The sequence below is a fragment of the Durio zibethinus genome, chromosome 27 (genome assembly GCF_047325235.1).
Source record: "Durio zibethinus cultivar Kanyao isolate XHJ-2024 chromosome 27, ASM4732523v1, whole genome shotgun sequence".
Classification (NCBI taxonomy): Eukaryota; Viridiplantae; Streptophyta; class Magnoliopsida; order Malvales; family Malvaceae; genus Durio; species Durio zibethinus.
In genome coordinates, this window is record NC_143188.1 from 4755645 (window position 1) to 4770392 (window position 14748).

Sequence of the window (14748 nt, forward strand, 5' to 3'; positions counted from 1 at the left end):
ATCATGAAGGATTACAAGATGACAAGTGTTGTTTTCTGTATATGACATAACATATGTAAGTCAAAAAGTAATCAAAGGAAATGTCATTGCTAAATTTTTGATAGATAAGGCTATCGAAGATTATGAACCCATAAAGTTTAATTTTTTATATGAGGAATTGATGGTCATTCTAGAATTAAAAGAAGATGATGATGAAGAAGAAGCATGGCAGATGTATTTTGATGAAGCCGCTAATGCCATGGGGCATGAAATCAGAGCAATTTTGATATTTCCAATGGAGCACTACTATCCTATCACAGCAAGATTAAATTTTAATTGCACCAATAATATCGCTGAATATAAAGCTTGTGTCATGGGGTTGCATGTAGCTTTAGATAGAAAGATTGAAATATTAAAAGTGTTCAGAGACTCAGCTCTAGTCATTTATCAATTGAAAAGTGAATGGGAGACAAGGGATTCAAAACTTATCCCTTATCATAAATACATTTTAGAGCTATGCAAATAGTTTAAAACAATTTGGTTTGAACAATTGCTTTGGGAAAAAATCATATTACGGATGCCTTGGCTACCTTGGCCATCATGGTACAAATTGGTGATACCGTTGAAATTCGACCAATCAAATTGGACATCAAAGATATGCCAGTACATTGTGCCAATTTGGAAGAAGAGGAGCGTGGCCGCCCCTGGTATCATGATATCATACAGTATTTAAAAAATCAATAGTACTCGGATCAAGCAACGAAAAATGATAAAACAGTCTTACGAAGATTGGCCATGGGATTTTTTCTAAATGGGAAAACTTTGTACAAAAGAGGCAAAGACCAAGTGTTACTCCATTGTGTAAATATATCTAAAGCCAAAAAAATTCTTGAAGAGGTGCACAATGGTGTATATGGGGCACATGCAAATAGGCATATGATGGTAAGACAAGTTATGCGAGCTAGATATTATTGGTTGACAATGGAAAAAAATTACATCGATTATGCTCGAAGGTGCCATAAATGTCAGATTTATGTTGATAAGATTTATGTTCTACCCAGTGCTTTGTATGTTATAGCACCATCTTGGCCATTTTTTATATTGGCCTGATCATACCAAAGGCTTCAAATAGGAATAGATTTATTTTTGTGATGATTGACTACTTCACCAAATGGGTCGAGGTTACCCCTTTCACGATAGTAACTAGATCAGTGGTCTGTAAATTCATTAAAAGAGAAATAATTTACATATATAGGCTCTTAGAAAGAATTATATAAGATAATACCAAGAATCTGAATGGCAAGATAATGCAGAAAGTATGTGTTCAATTCAAAATCAAACATCATAATTCGATCCCATATCACCTAAAAATGAATGGTGCAGTGGAAGCCGCAAATAAAAACATCAAAAAGATTCTAGAAAGGATGACTGAAACATAAAAAAACTAGCACGAAAAGTTACATTTTGCCTTACATGCGTATCAAACTTCTATGCATACCTCTATAGGAGTAACTCTTTTTTCCTTGATTTATAGGATAGAAGTTGTATTACCAGTAGAAGTAAAAATCTCATCTCTGAGGGTCCTAAGAAAAATAAAACTAGAAGAAGCTGAATGGATTCGAGAACGCTATGAGCAATTGAACTTTATTGAGGAGAAGATATTAACAGCCTTATGCCATAGCCAATTATACCAAAAAAGAATGATAAGAGCTCATGATAAAAAAGTCAAATCTTGGCAATTTTGAGAGGGATAATTGGTGTTGAAAAGGATCCTTCCAAATCATCATAACCATAAAAAAAAATGGACTCCAAATTAGAAAGGGCCTTATGTGGTAAAAAGAGCTTTTTTCGGAGAAGCCTTGATCTTGTCAGAGATGGATGGAGATGAACTCCCTAGTCTTGTCAACTCTGACATAGTAAATAAGTATTTTGCTTGATTTTAAAAGAAAAAAAAGTCAAATTGAAAACCTGAAAAGGTGGTTTGAACCATAAAAAAAAATATATATTTAACTTCCATAGCTTTCTTCAACAGACAGGTAAAAAGACTTCTTTAATAGAAAATATGTCTTTAGGTTGATGGTTCCTCTACATGATTTTAGGCTAATGAAAGATGGTTTCTTTGCCAAAATGTACCTTCAGGTTGATGAAAAATAGCTTATTTACCAAATACGAAGGGAAATTTCTCTGTCAGAGTACATAATGAAGGTGAACATACATGATGATGTCTGATGGCTTCTCTAGTAAATGAGCACAGAAACGAGAATACAAAAACCTTAGCACCACGATTAATGATTCGTTTGCATCCTAGATAAGGCATACATTTGCATTATCTCACTCACTTAATCTTAGCTCAGTCCAGATCATTCTTTATGCTTTGTGGTTTTGTCTCAATCATCCATTTTTTATCTCGACTTAATCTTGGTCTTTTTATTGTGACTTGTGATTTCATCTTGGTCATATGATTCATGGTTTCATCTCGATCATTTATTTTGACCTCGACTCAGTCTTACTTGCTTTATTTCGACTCGTGGTTTCGTCCTGATCACATGATTCATGGTTTCATCCCGATCATTCATTTTTTACCTTGACTCGATCCTGATCGCTTTATTTTGACTCGTGGTTTCCTCTTGATCACATGATTCATGGTTTTACCCCGATCATTTATTTTTAACCTCGACTTAGTCTTGGTCGCTTTATTTCGACTCGTAGTTTCATCCCAGTCACATGATTCATGGTTTCGTCCTAATCATCATTTTTTACTTTGACTTGGTCTTGGTCGCTTCATTTGACTCTTGATTTAATCTGATCTCCTGATCTTTGCTCAATCCAGGTCATTTTTTTTCGAAATCACGCCTAAAGTGGGGTGTCTAGGTCTTTGTCACATCCTTGTCTAACAAAGATGAGCAAAGAGAGACAATTGTAGACACTCATTTTAGTCCGGGCCTAATCAAGCCCATTCTTATTCAAGCTCAGTTAGACCCGTTCTGGTCCAAGCCCAGTTGGATCCATTCTGGTCTGGGCTTAATTGGGCCCATCTTGGTCTGAGCCCAATTGGGCCCATTTCGGTTAAACTCGATTAGGCCCATTTTGGCCTAATTGGATTTTGTTACCATTATTATTATTATTATTATTATTATTATTATTATTATTATTATTATTATTATTATTATTATTATTATTATTATATTTTTATTTTTATTTTTCTATTTCTTTTTTTTTGCTTAATTTGCATGTGAATGGGGATCAGAATCACCATATTTTTGGGTCAACACATAATCAAATTAATACAACTGAAATTTTGGACCTAAAATCTCATCTAGACAGAATGCAATCCCAAGAATCAAGCCTGAGATTGATTCTATCCATTTTTTGAATTTAATCCTAAGCTGCCTATAAATTGGACTGATTCTAACATAGAGAAACATACAAAAATAAAGAGAAAGCAAAAAAAAAATTACTAGAGAAGTTCTGAGGAAATTCTGGCAGAAGAGGCTTTTGGGATTTGAAAATTGGGACTTTGGTTTTGATTTGGAGTTCTAGAGGGATTTTGGGTTTTTGGAAGTGATTTTAAAGTAGTAAAAGGTTTTGAAGAGGTTTAGGATAACCTATGGATTTTTTAAAATTTTTCAGGATTTTTTTTGGAATTGTTCTAAATTTTTTTTAGTTTGGGATGAATTTTTCGGTTGAATTTTTTGACGAGATTCTGGTGAGATTTCCAAAATCTGGCAGGCTTTCCAGAAACTGATGGGTTCTTCAATTTTTGATTGAATTTTTAGGTGAAGTTTCCAAAACTCGATGGGATTTTCAGTTTTCAGTGGAACTTTTTAATGGATTTTTAGAGAGAGGTCAAGGATTTTAAAGGTTAGTGAGAGAAATGTTCAAAGGTTTGTGAGAAAAATGCTAAAAAGGTCCTTTCATAGCGCTACAGAATGACGCCATTTTACTAAGCCAGGATCCACACATTGACCTACATCCCGACCAAACCCGGTCGTAGGTTTTTTTTTTCTATTTTCTTTTTATTTTTTGATTTCTATTTTAATTAATTTATTTTTATCCATATTTTATTTCTTTTTAAAGAAAAAGAACAAAAAAATAAAAAAAAAATTATTTTGTCATTTCTTAAGAAAAAAGAGACTTCTTCCATAAAAAAAAATAAAAAAAAATTATAAAATTTACTATTTGGTATATTATAAAAATGAACAAGGCTTGGATAATTTGAAATCGAAACTGGTATCATTCTTGGATGGGCGTTATGGGGGTGCTACAACCTTCTCCAGGCGTAATCGACTTCCGAATCGAACCTCTGTTTTACAGATCAGCTTTAATCAGGTGACCAATCACACCTAACCAAAAAAGATTGGTAGTGACTCCTTTTCATTCCAAGTTTAGCGGTAGGTCCATGGATTTATACATTGTGATAGTTCTACTATGGATTAGTGGCCTATTGATAATGTAACTATGGAACATGTAGTTGAGGAGGAGTTTCTCTTCTTAATCTAGTAAGTAGCTTATCCTTGCCTCTTGAATAAAAACATCACACAAAAAAAATCTTTTTTATGAAATTTTAATGCCTACTTCGCTTTTATAGGATTTTTTTAAATAACAATTTGGTTGATCAAACAATGAATCGTGTGGCTCCACATTGAAATAAGAGTAGCAATAGATCAATATGCATCTGATGTAAAATTCTTATAAACACTGTTCAGAATATATATAGAGGATTTGAGGTTCAGCCATTAGTAATAGCACCAGAAGGATTCTTTGATGCAAACTTCGAGCACCATGTTTGTAGATATTCAATCATAGATATTAATATTCTTTTTTTTTTCTGGATTTGGTACAATAATGTTAGTTTTTGACTTATTTTAAATTTGTGGATTATAAAATAATTTGATTGTTGTTTTATTTCAAATGTTATTAAATATTTTTACTTTTTTGTGTATTTTTAGTTTATATGAAATTATATCATATTATTATTATAAATAAATTAATATTAATAACTGAAAATATAATTAAAAAAAGTTTTTACTGATGCTTTAAAATTTATACCGATGCATTTTACCATTGAAATATTTCAGGCTATACTAATAGTCATTACAGACTATCGATATAGACAAAAAAAATTAAAACATACGAGTTTGTACTGACAAGCATTAACTGTTGGTATAGGTAAGAAAAATTAAAACATACAAGTCTATACTGACGGGTGTTAATCGTCGGTAAAAGATATAATGAGGGAACACATAACAGATGCTATACTAATAGATATACATTTACTGATGGTCTTGAACCGTAAGTATATTTTTGTAAGCTATTCTAACACCTTAAAAACTGTCAATATAGGTCTATATTGACAAGAGATATATTGACGGTTAAAAATTCATCAGAATACATATTTTGATCATCAGTATAAGGTTTACGGTGTTATATTGATAGATTTTTAAGTTTTACTGATATTTTTTTAGCATCACTATATGTCAGATTTCTTATAATGCAAGCAACAACACCATAGAATATGACAAATTGACTGGGTTCATTTTCAAGTACAAAGTCTTCTATTTTTGGGTGTCAAGATTCGAGACTCGAGACCTTTTCAAAAAAATGGTACTAAATTAGCAGTGTTTCTGGATACAAACGCTGTCAAATTAGGAAACTTAGTGGCATTTTTCGTATAAAAATGTTGCTAAATTTAACGGTGTTTGTAAAAGTTAGTGGCGTTTGTGTCTACAAACACCTCTAAGTTAGTGGTATTTTTTTCTAAAATACCGTTATTTTCCCTAACGCAGGTATAGACAGCACTTTTAGCTACGTTTTTTACAAATGTTGCAATTTGTATAATAGCATTTATAAACGTCGCTAAACATAAAAAAAAAATGTCATTAAAGGCCTATTCCCCCTATAGTGTGTGGTCGTGAAAATTTTGTTAATAAATTGAAATTGAAACTTTATATTATACGATCTTAGGAGCTGTTCATGAGTCCTAGATAGCTGAGGTTTCCATTCCAACCCATTTTTTTGTCTAAACCAATAAGAAGAAAATGGAAGGAAGCACTTGAATTATGTAGTCATATTCAAATCCATATCACTTCCCCTTCAATTATTTGAAGGAAAGTCAGATTTAATTCCATTGCAAAATCCACTTCCTCTTCAATTATTGCAAGAGAAGTCAACCACATGGTCACTTTGCAATCCTGCATGTCCATCCCTCTCATTTTCTATCTCTTTCTCTAATTTCACAGTTATCTTTTCAGGAATAATTTATCAATTCAATTTGTTACAATATCAATAAATATCCATAATCATAAGTTATAAGAAAACTTTATGACTGAAATTTGATGCATTAGATCATGATAAAGAAGGATATATTTGATGTTTAAATTAATTTAAACCACAAAAATTAATATATGAATCCATTCAACCGTCGTAGCTCCCTTTCAAAAAAGAATATGAGAAGAAAAATATAATAAATCATGAAAAACATTAGAAGAAATTTGTTTTATTCATCTAATTGTTTAATGCATATTGAAGACACTCTAAATGGTTTATATATTTTAAAAATGAATTATGAAAAATATTTTATATTATAACTATTAATTACTTTAGTTTATATATTTATATATATATATATATATGTGCATGGTGCAAAATAGACTTAGAGAGGGGATGAAAGAAAAAGAGTAAAAGAGATTCCTCTTGCCTTTTGGACATTATATTGTATGCTCCATGTTTATTAACATTCCCCAAATTAAAAAGATGCTTTGCATGTGCATATAAGAATTACTCATTTTGAAATTTTTAATTTTTTTAACTTTTTAATAAAATTGCCAGATTTTCACTTTAAATTTAGTCATATGTGCTAATTACTGAAAAAATATTATTTGTTTTATGATATATCTATGAAAGTGATTATACAATTTATGATGTTTCCTCTTCAATTTGTTATTATTTTAAAATTTAACATTGTATCAGAACATGCGTTACTCACTTACTCTGGTTTAGTTGTTCCTCTGTGATACATACACCACTGCTACCTATTATCAAATTAACATACCATTTTGTAATATAAAATGCGGCATGGCCATGGCCATGGGTGGTTAGCAAAATAATGATGTCTGCAGACACATTTCTAAAGGAAGAAGAACAGGCAGCTGCAACTTTAATTAGCCACAAACACTAATTCAGGTTGTGATAGATTTTGAAATGCACAAAATCTTAAAAAAAAAAAAAAAAAAGCCGGAGAGGGTGTGATGTATAAATAGTTTTTTTTGGTAAAAATCGGAATATCAGCCAACAAAATTAGATTTGTTGTCGTTTTATCTCTCTTTTTTTTTTTTTTTTTAATGTGGTAGACTGACATCTGATTTTTGGATTTTGAATAAAAATTTCATTTATTAAAAATATGAAAAAGAAGCCATAATAAAGAGTATAAAGGAATATTTTGATTTTTGGAGGAGAAGGAAGATAAGATATTACGCAAGCGAAGAGCTAATGGGATGGCCGGCCAGTTGACAATGATAGAGATAGAGAAATTTCATTAGAATGTGAAAGTCTCCCATTTTTTTATTGGTGCAATGCCCTTCACTTTTCTTTTGCTTTGCTTTTTTCGCCAGAGATTAATTTCATCCACGCACTGTTCTTCTTGGACCAATATTTTCTTTTGGCCTTTTTCCCCCCAAAACATTGTTCTCTCTTTTTAGTAGTTTTAATCAGCCGAAAAACATATTCAATTTGATATGCAAACTTTAAATATTTTTACTATAATATATAAATTATGAATTTATTATTATTTATTTATATATCACATATTATATTAATTAATAAATTTATAATTCAAATATTATATTAAAAATTTTTAAAATTCAACTATATATTATATTAAATATTTTAATATACTTCAAAATCATTTGTAATATTAACCTCTCTTTAAAAGTGGTATCGCATATGCAGAATTATGAAGATTCTCCATGAATTACTAGAGTGCTTTCTTTTGTCATTCCATGACCAACTCTTCCACAAAGAATCCTAAAAAAATATAAGGGTTTATATTAAATCTCATAATTTCATATCAAAAATTAATTGAAATTATAAGAGTTTGAATTTGTTTTATATCTCGTACAGAGAGTTTAGTAAATATATAAAAAGTTTTATATTTATAAATAAAATATTTTAGTTTTAATTTAATAATTTTAGATAGTTAGACATCAAAAAAATAACTAAATGAGTAAGTTATTAAAATGATGTAATTAAATTTTTGGTTAAGCTTTAAGTAAAGAGTTTTTTGTGATTCTTTTAATTTTAAAAGTCTCACAATTATAAAAATTTATTTGTCAGTAGATTGGATTTAAAGTAGATTATTTTAAGTTGAACCCAAATAAATATATTTATATGTTTTTATTTTTTATTTGAACTTATCATTTTGTGTGTGGATGTTGTATGTGTGTATTAATTTTTCAAAAATGATATTAGAACTGTGGTAATCTCTAAGAATAAATTGGCATAGGAAAAAAAAAAAAAAACTTATCAATAATGGTAGACCAAATATGCATAATATAGAGAGGTAGTAAAAGAATAGGTAGAAGAATTCATTTTGTCTATACTATACATAGCGGCTAAGAACATGACACTGTCAATAGTGGGTATCAAATTATATATACAATCAACGATTGTTTGGACCATATAGAGTTAACACATTATCAAATGCTCAATTATTCTAATAACCTTGATCCACTACGGAATTAGGACAGATACATATCCCATATTCCATTTGAGGACTTTAAATTTGAGGTCTTTAATAAAACCAAACGACAACACCACAGAATATGAGAAATTGACTGGGATCATTTTCCAGTACAAAATCTTCTGTTTTTGGGTGTCAAGACTCGAGACTCAAGTCCATTATCACTGTAAAGGCAAGAGTATCACTGGCCATTAGACCAGCAATTTATGGATGATAGTACTTGAAAAACTATTGAATACTGGTTGATTCTTGCCTATCGTACTCGGACTTCAAAAGTGAGTGTCAAGATACAAGATATGCAAGACATGAGTATGTTCAATTCTTCTTAAATGTTTTCACATATATTTGAAAGATTGGATTTCCATAGTCATGTCAATCGGATATAATTGGATGTAGATACATGAAATACTAAATGTTGAAATAACACAGATTCTTCAGCAGGCATACGAAACATTAACATCAATGGTTTAATTTAAATTAAACCACCTGATAGTCCACAAATCTCTGTTCCACCCAGACTACAGTAATTGGCTGTTTGTGCCCCATTCTTAATCTGTTGCAATTACGCGGTCGATCAACCACCTCAAATATTCGCTTGGTTCTCTTTCATTTGAAGTTGTCCATCAAAAAAGAACAAACATCAACAAGATATATTCCCAAAGGGCTTTCATCGCACTTGAGGATTTTTAAGTTTCAACTTTCAAATGGTCATAATTTTAAAATCCATTAGTATAATCTTTTTATTATCAAAATGAACTTATGGGCGGGAATGCTGAAAAACAGTGCTCCCCATTATTAGATGAAGATTGAAGGGTAATTCCATCATGGTCTGCGAGCGCAGTTGTGGACATCAATGTTTGCTTTATTTGTTGACTCTCTTACTGTTATTGAAACCAGTTTCAACATCATTTAGGTTTCAAAATAGTCTTGTTGAAAGGTGCTGCAAATAGAAGGATTTCATTATCAAGTTTAAGACCATAACATTCTGATCAAACAGTAAATAGAGGAAATTTTGATTGATTTGATTCCAAATGCAATATAGCAGGCATGTGTCCATGTGAAATATCTGCATTTCTATTCTACATCTACTTATAGAAGTTAAAATTTGCTTTTGTTGCTTTCCCCTGCCATGATTTTAAGGAAACACTACAAAAAATTTTTCATTACTGATGCTTGGTTATACTGATTATCAAATTCTGTCAATAAAAGAGACTTTTACTGATGGATTTTTAATACCATCAAAATATATCATACTTATACTGATACTTTATTTAACTATTGATATAAATAAACTTTTTCTAATGGTATATTACTATCCATCAGTATAAATATGTTATATATTAACGGTTAATAATCTAACCGTTAGTATAGATTCAAAACAAAAAAAATATTGGCTTACAAAAAATTGAATGCGATTATTGAAGACGTTTTTGACCAAAATGTGTTCAATAATCCATTCAAAAAATTTTAGGGAGGGATTACCGAAGACATTTTTGACCAAAAATGCCTTCAATAATCCACACATAAAATTTTTTGTATGGATTATTTACCAACGATTAAATTTCGTTAGTAAAAGAGACTTTTATTGATGGATTTTTATACCATCAGGATATATCATACTTATTCCAACACTTTATTTAATCATTGGTATAATAAACTTTTTTTGACAGTATATTACTATCCGTCAGTATAAATATATTATATATTGATGGTTATTTACATAATTGTCAGTATAAATGTGTTATATACTAACGATTGTTAATGTAATCATCAGTATAAGCTCAAAACAAAAAAGCTATTGGCTAACAAAAAATTGCATGGTATTTATTGAAGGTGTTTTTGATTGAAAACGCCTTTAATAATTTATTCAAAAAATTTTGGAGAGGGATTATTGAAGGCATTTTTGACAAAAAACACTTACAATAATCCATAAAAAAAAATTTGAAGGGATTATTAAAGGCCTTTTTGACCAAAAACACATTCAATAATCTTTTATAAAAATTTATTGAGGGGATTATTGAAGGCATTTTCGATCAAAAATGCCTTCAATAATCCATACAAAAAATTTTGGAAGAGATTATTGAAGGCATTTTTGGCCAAAAATACCTTAACCACAAATTATTCAAGACATTTTTAGCCAAAAACACATTCAATAACCCCATTCAATATTTTGTAAGGGATTATTCAAAGTGTTTTCTAGCTAAAAATGCCTTCAGTACTCCTATCAAAAAAATTGAAAGGGATTACTCAAGGCATTTTGGCCATAAACGCCTTCAATTAATATTTCAATTTTAATATGGTTTAATAGATTTTTAAAATCATTTTAGATCGAAAGTCAAATTATAAATAATCTACATATATAGTAGTATTTATATTCATATAAATATTTTTCTATGTTCATGTAAATATATTCATAAAATATTCATATAAATATTCATTTTTTTCCTAAGGGATTATTCAAGGCATTTTCTAACAAAAACATCTTGAATAATCTCAAAAAAAATGGAAGGTGATTATTGAAAGCATTTATGGAAGTTAGTTGTAGGTTTATGCCCATAAAATATTTGGTTTATATATGTGATGCTACAAATTACATTTTGAAATTTACATTACGAACATTGTAGTACTTCAATAAATTGACCACATATCCAAATTTAAAATTGATAACATTGTCATATAAATATACTTTTTTCAAATAATCGTACTCAATATAAGTGTATTCATATAAGCTGTCAATTGATATAAAACAAATATATACCAATAATATTAATCCAATATCCCAATCTAGAAACTTAAATTAGCCATTCAACATGGCATGTTAAAAACATTATAAAAAATAAAATACATATATTTACACCCAACCAACAATCTCTAACCTCAAGGTTTAGCAAATAATAATACATACTCACACCACTCTTTATGGACTTCATCAAATTCGTCTATCATGAAGCTTCCTTTACTCTCCCACTAAAAAAAAAAAATAAATGTTAATAAATAAGAACATAATTTAGCTTTTTTTTTTTTTTAAATATAACTATTTTGTGAAATTAATACTAACCTTAAATGGTGTGGTCATAAAATCATATAAAATTATCTCTCTCATAAAACAAAGTATATAATATCCATATTCAGTATATCCTGGTTGACGAGGTACATGAAAAATAAATTTAGTGGGTTTAGGAAACATTTATTTAAACAAACTTAGCATAAAAGAATAAATTTCATATTTACTGGTAATGACACCCATTTTATCTTTGCTTTCTTATCAACTGCAGACATTCCCCTAAATTGAAAAGAAACAAATTAGTTAATACAAAAATAAAAGTAATTATGAAGAAATAAAAGATAATATAATAACATGTAATACCTCTTTATAAAATTTTGAATATCGAGGTTAGGCATCACCATTGGTTGAGCAAAATTAAATAAGTATGGTGTAAAGGAATTGGTATCAATCACAATAAGCTACCGATGATGACTAAAAAATAATAAGAATGATATATTCAAATTAGGCATCATATTAGATTCGGGTAAGGTTGGAATAATTATTTGTATGAATGTTACTTACGTAGCATTATACGGGAGCAAAAAATAATAAACTCGTTTTTTCATGCATTGAGTCACATGAATGTAAAGACAAGGGAAATTCAGGTCAACGAATCTACTCACTCTGCTCACTAATGAAATTATACGATCATGAAAAATGATATGCCACTCTACTCACTAATAAAATTCAGGTCAACGAATCTAAATCTATGAGTCATTTGTCTCGCCTTGATCTCTTTATATAGGAAACTGCACAATAATAATTAACAGTACTAGTTAGTAATACACTATAATATAGATTAATACATATTGACTTTGTATATTTAAATTTATAAGCTAACCTCATATAATCAACAATATCAGCAGTTGATATTTCATCCAATTTACAAAATCCATAATCTCATCCCCACCAATGTAAGAACTAATGGATGATCAAATAACCCATCTTTGGACTCAATGGTAATGTAGTTTCCTCTGGATAAATGATCAAGTGAATAATTAGATAACCCATCAATGGCAACCTAAGCAAGAGTCATACTCTAAGTCCTAACATCCTGCTACAATATATAATGAAATATAAGTATTAAAACCAAACCAATAAATACTTGACTTACAATGGAAGCTTGTCTTGCTAGATGATGCTATCCGACTAGCCTACAAGCATGCTAGGTTGCATTATTGCCAACATCAACTCAAAGCTGTGAGTCATTGCTATTGCTCATTTAGGCATTGCTCTTGATCTTCAAGTATTTGCTATTGTTGCTTAATGATTGCTTCATATTATGCATTCATCATTTGAGGGGTTTTAGGTTGATTACTGAAGAACTTTGATGGCAACACAAATTTTCCAACCAACCCCACAAACTCGAACATATCTTTCTTTCACTCCTAATGCTAAAGAAAAGGGATCCTCGCCATAGTGGGTTGCCAATTCAACGGATTTAAATTTACTAGCATAATCATTCTAAAAGACAATAATAAGATGGGTCATAACAAATCTATACAAGTATATAGTATGCATACAAGCACAAAACCAATTATATGTGATATAATAAGCAGTTATATGTATAATTTTTTAGCCATTTCTTCGGTTGCATCATTTGTAAATGATCCTTCCTTCTGTAGATGTCCTTGTTTTCACACATCTTATCTAGAAACTTGAGTGCTAGAGCTAGCTGATTCCTAATAAATTATGATAATATAAGAATCATAATCTATTAAATGAATGTGCATAAATATTCATTTATGAGTATAAAACAAGTGTATGAATACTTATAAGCTCATACTTGACATTTGTATAACCTTTTATTAATGTCCGATGGTGATATACTTGTTTAGCCCAAATGTTTTTTTGTTGTTCATTGATTTCCTAAAAAAGAAAGAAATTATGCAAATCACATATTAAGATATTGAATATATTACATAAAATCTTATAAACAATTTTTTATAATAGGTATACGTATGAGAAATCTTCTTATAGTCGATCTCGAACAAAAATCATCTACTTATGATAACTTATAACATCTTTATATGATAAAGGTGAAATAGCCAACACATCACTATGGTCAGTGAAAGGTATAATATATTTGGTTGTCAATCTACTTTTAAAGTCTCTGAATGCTTTCTTAGCCGATTACAACACAAGCTTTTTACACTCAATTGGGACATCAAACCGTTCCTAAAATATTTAACACAATTAGTATGAACACATTGAATTTTAATTAAATGAACATTTAACAAATTTTATGAAATAGTTGAATAAACATACCATAATTGACTCCTATATATAATCCTTTAGATCATTAGGAGCTCGTCGCCAATTATGGTACATAATAAAAATGGTACTATGGATGACCGCTCCAATATGACTAGCCAACTTATGCAACTCCATCAGACACAGGCTACCTACTTTGATTGAATTCGATGTGAATTTTCATGTTAGTCACTTTAATTTGTTTATTTCGTCCCCTTACTTTTCTTTTTTTTACAACAGGTGTTTCTTCTTCATGTTTAGTAGTATAAGAAGTATGTTTTTCATATTCTATAATACCTGCAATTTTGATTATAATTATATGAAATACACCAACTTGGCTCTCTAAATTTGACACAATACGTAACAAAATACAACCAATATCATACTATAGTTACTACTCTAATATTCGTAAAACATCCTCAAACCAATAATATTTTATGAGTACAAGCCATACTGTGATTCCCACCTTAAATAAAAGTTCCATGCAAAACAAATAATCAGTAAAAAAATACATACAATTTCCACAATACTATTCAGCAAACCATAATATTTAAACCAAACTACATAGGAACACCATATATGCAATGAAAGGTGATTAGACGACTAAGGTGACGGTGGAATGAATAAAATCAAATATATATATATAGTAAAGAACAAAAAAAATACCTATATCAAAGAATATAAATAATACAAAAAACAAATAAAATAATGATATATTGGTAAAAAGAAAGGT

General features: G+C 29.6%; 1 pseudogene; it reads left to right on the plus strand.

Moving 5' to 3' along the window:
- Positions 1 to 579: 579 nt before the first annotated feature.
- Positions 580 to 14748, plus strand: part of LOC149510862 (uncharacterized) — a 29022-nt pseudogene continuing 14853 nt past the window's right edge.